Source organism: Cherax quadricarinatus, chromosome 11 (assembly GCF_038502225.1).
Source record: "Cherax quadricarinatus isolate ZL_2023a chromosome 11, ASM3850222v1, whole genome shotgun sequence".
NCBI lineage: Eukaryota > Metazoa > Arthropoda > Malacostraca > Decapoda > Parastacidae > Cherax > Cherax quadricarinatus.
This window is the reverse complement of record NC_091302.1, coordinates 44807586-44820026: the sequence shown is the minus strand read 5'-3', so window position 1 is coordinate 44820026 and position 12441 is coordinate 44807586. Positions and strand designations below refer to the sequence as shown.

The 12441-nt window shown below is 36.0% G+C and overlaps 1 protein-coding gene across 6 annotated transcripts in view; it reads right to left on the bottom strand.

The window, feature by feature from the left end:
• HDAC4 (histone deacetylase 4) overlaps window positions 1–7842 on the bottom strand; it is a 779940-nt gene extending 772098 nt beyond the window's left edge. For all 6 annotated transcript variants that reach the window (XM_070084058.1, XM_070084060.1, XM_070084063.1 and 3 more), the window contains exon 1: window positions 7685–7842. The gene's annotated coding sequence lies outside the window, so the exon portion shown is untranslated. The remainder of the gene's footprint in view (window positions 1–7684) is intronic.
• Window positions 7843–12441: the final 4599 nt, after the last annotated feature.

Below are 12441 nucleotides of genomic sequence, written 5' to 3'. Positions count from 1 at the left end.
TATATATATATATATATATATATATATATATATATATATATATATATATATATATATGCAAAACAACCACTCTGAAAGAATAGAGAAATTCCAAGCGCTTTCGTGACTACTCACATTATCAAGGAACTATGAAAGTAAAGCATCCAAGGAAGCTATATAAGGGGTCCGGCCAGCACCTCACTATCAGATCCCACAACGGTTAAACACGTGACGCGCGGCGACCCAACTTGGATAGGTCCCTTGCACAACTCATCCCCAAGCTATTCTACTCAAGAAAATTTAAAAATTATTATTTGTCCAGTGTATTATTAAATTCTTCCCAAATTCTATTAATTATAAATGGATCTAATTTATATAAACCAAAGGAAATATTCATATTATTGTCAAAACTGCTTTTTATGAAACAAGATTCAATTATATTCCTGTCGACCATGGACTTGCTTGATACTACTTTCTCAACTTTTTGAAAATCAATATATATATATATATATATATATATATATATATATATATATATATATATATATATATATATATATATACACACACAGGAAGTCCTCACTTAACGTCGTCGATAGGTTCATGGAAACTGCGACTTTAAGCAAAACGACGTATAACAAAACCAATTTTACCATAGGTTAATTTATATAAATAAGAGCAGAGAGCTCACAGAGAGGGCAGTAGTGCTGCAGACGTCAAGACTATGGAGTATGTCGATCTGGGGAGCTATAACTCGTATATTTACTCTTATTACTGACATTTTTATTATTTTAGGTATCATATGTTTTTCCAGAATTATGTAAGAAACACGCTTCATTTCATAAAAACTGAATACAGACAGCCAGAGTGAAGAAAATGGCATAAGCGAACATGGAGAGTTGCCGATGACATATCCTCCATCCACATATTTGTTTCCATACTTTCTATTCCTGGCAGGAATTGATTTCTTTTTCTCATCAAAGTTATAATGAAACGACGTGTAATGAATACTACAACTGACTACTACTGCAACTACGACTACAATTACTATTATTACCACTACTATACTACTATGTACTACATTTTACCTCTTTATTGCTACAAAAAATACTACTACTTTTACCACTGCTACCAATATCACTACAACTACTATTACCACCATTACTCCTACTGCTACTACTACTAATAATAATCATAATTTCATTCACAACGTAACTTATTGCACAGAACAAAACCCTTATTGAGGAATTATTATTTTTATAAAGACGTGGTAAACTTCAAAGAAAAGGTACTAAATAAATAAATAAATAAATAAAAATAAAAGACAAAAACTACCTAAAAAAACAGAACTTACAGACACGTAGTCTGATAAACATAAAAAAAAACAGAGATAAAACTCTCTAAAAATAGAGCTCACAAAAATACAATTTGATAAACGCATGTCATAGTCTCAAATATGAACCATCGCCATGAACCACAACAATGAACTGCAGCATTCTGACAAAAATAACATGAAGATAGGTTATCTGAGATAAGGAGTCAGGCCACTGATAGCCCCACACACACACACACTGCCAAGCACACTTTCAAGTAACCATGCTACTACTACTACTACCACCACACAATATATATATAATATATATATATATATATATATATATATATATATATATATATATATATATATATATATATATATATATATATATATATATATATATATATATATATATATATATATATATATATATATATATATATATATATATATATATATATAATATATATATATATAATATATATAATATATATATATATATATATATATATATATATATATATATATATATATATATATATATATGCAAAACAACCACTGTGAAATAAGAGAGAAATTCCAAGCGCTTTCGTGACTACTAACATTATCACATTATTGTTCCTTGATAATGCGAGTAGTCACGAAAGCACTTGGAATTTCTCTATTCTTTCACAGTGGTTGTTTTGCATATATATATATATATATATATATATATATATATATATATATATATATATATATATATATATATATATATATATATATATATATGTGTGTGTGTGTGTGTGTGTGTGTGTGTGTGTGTGACATGGGAGTCAAATTGGAATGTGTTCACCTACAGCCCCTTAGAAGAATTCTACCCTTATGAGGACGTGGAGCAGAACATGTGCAGTGCTTCTGTTCCTTACTTTTTACTACTACTACTACTACTACTACTACCACCATCACAACCACTACTATTACTACTACTACATAAACGACTTAAGCCAAACTAATTTTTATGCATACAGTGTCATAACCATAATTTCAGTCAAAACAAAAATAAGAAACAAAAAACACTAACCTCCATAAAAATAAATTATCATTAATAACAATAATTAAAAATAATAATCAATAACAATAATAAATAGTTAAAATTCAAAAACACCAACTGAAAAATAATAGACTTAAGCAACATTACAATAATGTACCAAAACAAGAGTAGACCCAAGCAACGTACTAGAGAAACTATAATCCTAGACAGAGGCAGCGAGCTGTGCGAGTGCGCCTGCATGCGAGGCTTTATCAGAGTGCTGGATGACCTTTCAGCCACAACGTTCTGGAAATTCCACAGCCTTCCCCTTCCCAAACAGAAGCCTCAATAAAACTCTAAATCCAAGCTACCAGCCATAACAAAATTCCATATAACCCATGACACCAGCTATAACTCAAGGCACCTGCCATAACATTTATATATCAAAACACTTAAAAATATCAGGAAAAGTAAGGAAAAACGCCATCATATTATAACAATAAACCAAACATCATCAAAATACAAAAATATATAACCAAACACCATCATATTACAATAATAAACCAATTATATGAACATAAACCACACACAATCATATAACAACAAATCAAATGCCATCATAATGTACCATTAAGCCAGACACCATCATAACCTGACAATATACCAAACACTATTAAATATTGCAATAAACCAAACACGATCATAATATACCAATAAATCAAACACCATCAAATATAATAAACCAAACACTATCATAATACACCATCAAACATAACAATACACCAACACCGTAAAATAACAGTAAAGTAAATATGAATAAACGAAACACCAATATAATAAACCATACACAGCATAATGTACTAATAAACCAAACACCAATATAATAAACCATACACAATCATAATGTACTAATAAACCAAACACCAATATAATAAACCATACACAATCATAAATAATAATAAACCAAACGCCAATATAATAAACCATACGCAATCATAATGTACTACTAATAAACCAAGCACCATATTTCAATATGCTAAACACTCATATAACGATAAATCAAGCATCACCATAATGTAACAATAAACCAAACACCGTCATAAAATATCAGCAAACCAAACATCATCAAATATAATATACACATAAACCAAACAACACTATACATATACACCAAACAACATCAAATAATACAATAAATCAAAAGTCATCAAACAATAAACCAAAGAACATATAACACTAAATGAAACTATCACAATATACCAATAAACCAAGCAACATCATAACTTATCACTAATAAACAAAATCATCATATCTATAGTAAACCAAACCACTATCATAGTATAAAGACAATGCAAACACCGCCATAATATAACAATAATAAAGCGAACACCATCAAAACACAGCAATACTAAAGTAAACGCCATCATAATACAGCAATAATAAAAACACCATCATGATACAGCAATAATAAAACATAATACAGTAATAATAAAACACCATCATAATACAGAAATAATAAAACACCATAATACAGCAATAATAAAACACCATCATAATACAGCAATAATAAAACACCATCATAAAACAGCAATAATAAAACCATCATAAAACAGCAATAATAAAACACCATAATACAGCAATAATAAAGCACCATCATAATACAGCAATAATAAAACACCATCATAATACAGTAATAATAAAACATAATCATAATTCAGCAATAATAAAACACCATCATAATACAGCAATAATAAAACACCATCATAATACAGAAATAATAAAACACCATCATAATACAGCAATAATAAAACACCATCATAATACAGTAATAATAAAAATAACCTTCCAGGTAGGCATGTAATACAGCAATAATAAAGCAAATACCATAATATATCAATAATCAACTAAGCACCATCATATAATAATAAAGCAAACGCAATCACAGCACAGCAATAATAAAGCAAACACCATCATAATACAGTAATAATACAGGAACCACCATCATAACAGAAACAATCAACTAATCATCATCATATAATAATAAAGCAAACACCATCATAATACAGCAATAATAAAGCAAACACCACCATAACACAACAATAAACTAAGCACCATCATAATACATACAACAATAATTAACTAAGCACCATCATAATACAACAATAATAAACTAAGCACCATCATATAATAAAGCAAACACCATCGTAATACATCAATAATAAGACAAACACATAATACAACAATAATAAAACAAACACCATAATACCGAACACTGCCATAATAATATAAACCAAACACCGTCATATTATAATAAACTAAACACCATAATGTTATAACAATAATAACTCAAAAACCGTCATGTTATAACAATAACAAACCAAACACTTTCAAACCAAAACAATAGTCAAATACACCAGACCATAATAGTACTAAACAAAAAACTTCTCATAACAATAAAACAAAACACCAAACCACAACAATGAAACAAAACACGAGACAAAATAATAAGATAAAAAAACACCATACTGTAATAAAATGCTAACTATAAGAATTAAAACATTTTACTATATTAGCAATAACAACAGCTAGATCATAAGAACAAATGGCTAAAGACAACTAAAAACACCAGACTATAACAGTAAAACAAAAACACCCGACCTTAATAACAGTAAAAGAAACACACCAGACCAGAACAACAGTAAAAGAAAAACACCAGACTATAACAATAAAACAATACTCGACCAGAACAACAGTAAAACAAAAACACCAGATAATAACAATGATTGCAAGAAAACACCAGACCATAACTAGGATAGTAAACCACAACACTAACAGTACAACCGAAGAGCTCGACCACAATAAAAAAAAATAACAGACCATAACAATGACAGTAAAACAAAAGCACTGACCATAACAATAAAAATACACCCCACCATAAGTCAAATAAAAATCCGACCACAACAGTGAAATAAAAACGCAAAACCATAAAAATGACAATCAGAACAAAACAGTAAAACAAAAACATTAGAACAGTAAAACATAAACAATAGAACAGTAAAACAATATATCTGAACAGTAAAACAAAAATCATAATAGTAAAACAAAATATCAGAACAGTAAAACAAAAACATCATTACAGTAAAATAAATCAATCAGAACAGTAAAAGACAAGGTAAGACACATATGCAACAGTTAGGTATCTTCATAATAAAGATACCTAACTGTTGCATATGTGTCTTACCTAACAACCTGTCGGTACTTTATACCATTTTAATGTTCAGTAAAAGACAAACAACAGAATAGTAAAACAAAACATCAAACAGTAAAACAAAAAAACACAGTAAAACAAAACAGAACAGTAAAACAAAAAACATCAGAACAGTAAAACAAAATATCAGAACAGTAAAACAAAACATCAGAACAGTAAAACAAAAACATCAGAACAGCAAAACAAAAACATCAGAACAGTAAAACAAAACATCAGAACAGAAAAATAAAACAACAGAACAGTAAAACAAAAACATCAGAACAGTAAAACAAAAACATCAGAACAGTAAAACAAAACATCAGAACAATAAAACAAAACATCAGAACAATAAAACAAAAACATTAGAACAGTAAAACAAAACATCAGAACAGTAAAACAAAAACCGAACAGTAAAACAAAAACAACAGAACAGTAAACAAAACACCAGAACAGTAAAACAAAAACATCAGAACAGTAAAACAAAAACATCAGAACAGTAAAACAAAAACATCAGAACAGTAAAACAAAAACATCAGAACAGTAAAACAAAAACATCAGAATAGTAAAACAAAAACATCAGAACAATAAAACAAAAACATCAGAACAGTAAAACAAAACATCAGAACAGTAAAACATCAGAACAGTAAAACATCAGAACAGTAAAACATCAGAACATAACAGTATACAGGAATACCAGACAATATAACCCTTAAATAATAATATAGAGATCAAAGCAATAGAGACCAATAAAACAAAACACCAGACCACAACAATAAACAAAGCACCAAACAACAATAATAAAACAACACTACACCTCAATAAAAATAACCAAAACGATAGCCATAATACAATAATCTACAATACGGGTCAATACAATAATAACCCAAGCAGCCCACAATAAAAGACTAGTCCCCAAGGCCCCCCCCCCTAGCCGTCTCTTGGCGGGACTAACTATTGCTAACAACCCAATTATCATCACACAATCTTCATGTAGTTTAGTAGTTTGTCTCCCCCCACAGGAAATATTGGACACTTCTTTAACCTAGCGTAGCCTCTTCCTCTTTTAAATTAACAGTGGAACACTAAATCCGCAAGGGACATCATTATCATGGGGAGAACTAGACTCGTCGTGGTTCATGGTGCTAAGGTGAAGGCTCGACCCTCCGTACGTTATGTCCTCTCCCCTCACCTGCCATTTCCCCGTTGTTCTTTTATAAGCCAATAAATAATTAAGTAGAGAGGAGTAAGGTGATAAATATCAGTGTATCCGACCTCCAGAGCGTCCCACTAGGGATACTATTTTTAGCTCTTTATCGAATTCCTTTACAGAGGGAAGCCAGGCTATCACCAAGTTATTTTTTCTCCTGCCCTACTCTTCATGATAATTATATGCCCAGACTTGACTTATTTATTCTATCTTCAAAAAACTGACAAAAACTGACATAAAATAAATTATATATATATATATATATATATATATATATATATATATATATATATATATATATATATATATATATATATATATATATATATATATATACACACACCCATAGTCTCGAAGCGGATGAAAAGGCTTCAAGGAAGAATATTTGTATTTCTTCCCGAAGCCATTTAAATGAATGAATATATATATATATATATATATATATATATATATATATATATATATATATATATATATATATATATATATATATATATATATATATATATATATATGCAAAACAACAACAGAGGAGTTGAATGATAGCTCTAGGTCTTTCGTGTTGCAATCAACACGTCAGGAGTTAAAAATCCTGCAGAAATGAGGGAAACATTAGAGTTAGAACGTTCCTCTAAACTTATCTGCTTGGACTTCCTACTCATTTCTGCAAGCTCCTGATGATGTGACTGAAACATGAAAGGCCTAGCGCTATCATTTAACTCCCCTTGTATTTCTTTTGCATCTTGCATCACTTGTTCGCGATTACTACTACATATATATATATATATATATATATATATATATATATATATATATATATATATATATATATATATATATATATATATATATATATATATATATATATATATATATATATATATATATATATATATATATATATAATGGCATGAGTACTACCTAAATTTCCAGGTGTAAAATACGTAAGATTCCTAAAGATGTCACTCGGATGCTCAAAGTAATGGCGTAATTGCACGCTATGTACACAACTGGTGTGAGAAAAGTGAGGCGCCGGTGACAAGGTAATCCCGGACTCCAGACTCACTGCAACGTGAAGCCAAACTGGAGTTCCAAATGCGATAGCCTTGTCATCTTGTTTCATTCTTCTCGCCCGGCCAATCAGGGCACGGATACTGCAACACGTCATGAACATTTATTACGTTTCCATGACGTCATAAATTAAGGGCGGAGCTAGGTTTATCCTGCCAATCAGGACACTGATAGTGCACTTCTTCATCGACGTCCATGACGTATTCGTGATGTCACTACTTAGGGGAGGAGCTACGCTCACTCGGGAAATTTATATTTAAGACTAACTGAGGATTTCTAATTAACTTTCAACGTAAATTATTATTTTTACGATGTCCTGAAGAGCTTAAATGGCTCTTAGACTTAAACTACTTAAATGGTGGAAAGAAAAGTCGTATGTTTGAGAAGTGTGTTGGTGGAAGGTGGTGGCACCGGTCACGTGGTGTGTGAGCAAGCCACGCCCACCACCACCACTATCAAGACCACCACTACCTCCACCACTACCAATACCACCACCACTATCAACACCACTACCACTATCAATACCATCACCAATATCAACATCACCACCACACCACTATCAACATCACCACCACTATCAGCATCACCGCCACCACCACCACTATCAATACCACCATCACCACCACTATCAACACCACCACTATAACAATCACCACCAGCACCATCACCACCACACCACTATCAACACCACCACCATCAACACCACCACTACCTCCACCACTATCAATACCACCACCACTATCAACACCACCACCACCACTATCAATACCACCACCAATATCAACACCATCACCACCACTATCAACACCACCACTACCTCCACCACTATCAATACCACCACCACTATCAACACCACCACCACCACAATACCACCACCAATATCAACATCACCACCACCACCACTATCAACACCATCACCACCACTATCAACACCATCACCACCACCACTATCAAACCACCATCCCCACTATCTACACCATCGCCACCACCACTAACAACACCATCACCCTTATCAACACCACCACCACCACTGTCTACACCATCACCACTACCACTATCAACTCCACCACCACTATCAACACCATCACCACTATCAACACCATTACCAACACCACTATCACCATCACCACTATCAACACCATCATCACTATCACACCACTAGCAACATCACCATTATCAACACCATCACCACTATCAACACCACCACCACTATCAACACCACCACTTTCACCATCACCATTATCAACACCACCACCACTATCAACACCACCACTTTCACCATCACCACTATCAACACCACCACCACTATCAACACCACCACTTTCACCATCACCACTATCAACACCACCACCAATCAACACCACCACTCTCAACACCACCACCACCACCACTATCAACATCACCGTGACCACTATTAATACTACCACCACCAACATCACTATCAACGTCACCACCACTACCACTATCAAACCACCACCCCCACTATCTACACCACCACCACCACTAACAACACCATCATCCTTATCAACATCACCACCATCTACACCATCACCACTACCACTATCAACACCACCCCCATTATCTAAACCACCACCAACACCACTAACAACACCATCACCCTTATCAACACCACCACCACCACTATCTACACCATCACCACTACCACTATCAACACCACCACCACTAACAACACCATCACCCTTATCAACACCACCACCACTATCTACACCATCACCACTACCACCACCACCACTATCAACACCACCACCACCACTATCAATACCACCACCAATATCAACATCACCACCACCACCACTATCAACACCATCACCACCACTATCAACACCACCACTACCTCCACCACTATCAATACCACCACCACTATCAACACCACCACCACCACAATACCACCACCAATATCAACATCACCACCACCACCACTATCAACACCATCACCACCACTATCAACACCATCACCACCACCACTATCAAACCACCATCCCCACTATCTACACCATCGCCACCACCACTAACAACACCATCACCCTTATCAACACCACCACCACCACTGTCTACACCATCACCACTACCACTATCAACTCCACCACCACTATCAACACCATCACCACTATCAACACCATTACCAACACCACTATCACCATCACCACTATCAACACAATCATCACTATCACACCACTAGCAACATCACCATTATCAACACCATCACCACTATCAACACCACCACCACTATCAACACCACCACTTTCACCATCACTATCAACACCACCACCACTATCAACACCACCACTTTCACCATCACCACTATCAACACCACCACCACTATCAACACCACCACTTTCACCATCACCACTATCAACACCACCACCAATCAACACCACCACTCTCAACACCACCACCACCACCACTATCAACATCACCGTGACCACTATTAATACTACCACCACCAACATCACTATCAACGTCACCACCACTACCACTATCAAACCACCACCCCCACTATCTACACCACCACCACCACTAACAACACCATCATCCTTATCAACATCACCACCATCTACACCATCACCACTACCACTATCAACACCACCCCCACTATCTACACCACCACCAACACCACTAACAACACCATCACCCTTATCAACACCACCACCACCACTATCTACACCATCACCACTACCACTATCAACACCACCACCACTAACAACACCATCACCCTTATCAACACCACCACCACTATCTACACCATCACCACTACCACCATCACCACTATCAACACCATCACCACTATCACACCATCACTATCAACACCATCACCACTATCAACACCACCACCACTATCAACACCACCACTATCACCATCACAACTATCAACACCACCACCACTATCAACACCACCACCACTATCAACACCACCACCACTATCAACACCACCACCACTATCAACACCACCACCACCACTATCAACACCACCACCACTATCAACACCACCACCACTATCAACACCGTCACCACTATCAACACCATCACCACTATCAACACCACCACCACCACTATAACAATCACCACCAGCACCATCACCACCACACCACTATCAACACCACCACTACCTCCACCACTATCAATACCACCACCACTATCAACACTACCACCACCACTATCAATACCACCACCAATATCAACATCACCACCACCACCACTATCAACACCATCACCACCACTATCAACACCATCACCACCACCACTATCAAACCACCATCCCCACTATCTACACCATCGCCACCACCACTAACAACACCATCACCCTTATCAACACCACCACCACCACTATCTACACCATCACCACTACCACTATCAACACCACCACCACTAACAACACCATCACCCTTATCAACACCACCACCACTATCTACACCATCACCACTACCACCATCACCACTATCAACACCATCACCACTATCACACCACCACTATCAACACCATCACCACTATCAACACCACCATTATCAACACCATCACCACTATCAACACCACCACCACTATCAACACCACCACTATCACCATCACAACTATCAACACCACCACCACTATCAACACCACCACCACTATCAACACCACCACCACTATCAACACCATCACCACCACCACTATCAACACCATCACCACCACCACTATCAACACCACCACCACTATCAACACCACCACCACTATCAACACCACCACCACTATCAAGACCGTCACCACTATCAACACCATCACCACTATCAACACCACCACCACTATCAACACCATCACCACTATCAACACCACCACTATCAACACCATCACCACTATCATCACCACTATCAACACCATCACCACTATCAACACCACCACCATGTACACCATCATCACTATCTACACCATCACCACTATCAACACCACTATCTACACCACCACCATCACCACTATCAACACCACTACCACCACTATCATCACCACTATCTACACCATCACCACTATCAACACCACCACTATCACCATTATCAACACCATCACCACTATTAACACCACCACCAGTATCAACACCATCACCACTATCAACACCACCACTATCAACACTACCACTATCAACACCATCACCACCACTATCAACACCATCACCACTATCACCATCATCACTATCAACACCACCACCACTATCAACACCATCACCACTATCACCATCACCACTATTAACACCATCACCACTATCAACACCACCACCACCACTATCTACACCATCACCACTATCAACACCACCACCACCAATATCTACACCATCACTATCAACACCACCATCAACACCACTACTATCTACACCATCACCACCACCGCCACCACTATCTACACCATCACCACTATCATCACCCCCACCACTATCTACATCACCACTATCAACACCACAACCACCACTATCTACACCATCACCACCACTATCTACACCATCACCACCACTACACCATCACCACTATCAACACCACCACTATCTACACCATCACTACTAGCAACACCGTCACCACTATCAACACCACCACCACCCCTGTCAATACCATCACCACCACTACACC